Source organism: Coenobita brevimanus, chromosome 100, assembly GCF_032717465.1.
Source record: "Coenobita brevimanus isolate Jiangsu-jjx chromosome 100, ASM3271746v2, whole genome shotgun sequence".
Taxonomy (NCBI): domain Eukaryota; kingdom Metazoa; phylum Arthropoda; class Malacostraca; order Decapoda; family Coenobitidae; genus Coenobita; species Coenobita brevimanus.
Genome location: NC_137053.1, coordinates 6,166,031 through 6,167,054, shown reverse-complemented (window position 1 = coordinate 6,167,054; position 1,024 = coordinate 6,166,031). Strand labels below are relative to the sequence as shown.

The 1,024-nt window shown below is 49.8% G+C and overlaps 1 non-coding gene across 1 annotated transcript; it reads right to left on the bottom strand.

Moving 5' to 3' along the window:
- Positions 1–603: 603 nt before the first annotated feature.
- LOC145414713 (5S ribosomal RNA) lies at positions 604–722 on the bottom strand. The gene has a single exon (XR_013899913.1). It is a non-coding gene; the product is annotated as a 5S ribosomal RNA (ribosomal RNA).
- Between the last annotated feature and the right edge of the window lie 302 nt (positions 723–1,024).

Below are 1,024 nucleotides of genomic sequence, written 5' to 3'. Positions count from 1 at the left end.
GGCCGACCTTGAGTGGTGTATAGGGGGTGGGATGGTTGTCAACAGATTGTGTTGGAACGAGAGTCTATCTGACAGGCAGACATGGGTCTAATTTATGCCTCTCCTGAGATCCCATCATCGCTGCCGGGTAGCAGCCACAAGAGTTGCACCTGAAACTTCCAGAAGGCAGGCACACAGGCACACAGTGGCGGCAGATGCTTTCATGCAACCAACCAACATACATCAAGCGTTGGTGGTGCAAGCAGGGCGTGGTGAACTTCTCTCTGCCCATTGGCAATGAGTGGGAGATAACTGGTTGTGCGCGGAATACACCTGTCCAAGCGTGGGCCAGGTGGAGGATGAGGTGGCTGTGTGGGTTCCATATGATCGGTGTAAACTTTGTCAGTCTTGCATGGGATATTCCGAGGAAAACAGAACAGAAAAGAGAACGGTTGAGTACAAACAAATACTGGTATGAAAGAAAAGCATTTGGGAGCCGAATGCTAATCCATCCATCCATTGCCAGACGCCATGTATCCCAAATGGGGTGGCCAAGGGCTTAGAGTTAATTGTTTTACAGGGAGGGGCACTAATCCTCCACCAACCCCACTTGACACGTAGGGATGCCAACAGCATCTGGTGTTCCCAGGCGGTCACCCATCCAAGTACTAACCAGACCCAAAGTTGCTTAACTTCGCTGATCGGATGGGAAGCGGTGTACTCAACGTGGCATGGCCGAATGCTAATCGCCCGCCAGAATACGCAGTTCACCAACTCCAAGATTTAGGCCAAATCTTGATACCCGGAAGGTTTCATGTTGATAGCTCAAGCCGTTCACGAGACATAATGGTGCTAAAGGCGGGCGATAAAAACTAGTTGACCTTTGACAGCCATTTTGGTGACCTTGAACTTGACCGCAAGTGCCCATTTTCGAACTCGTCCAAGATTTTGACCATATCTTGATACGCCAAAGGTTTCATGTTGATAGCTCGACCCGTTCATGAGATATAATGGCAACACACACACACACACACACACACAGAGG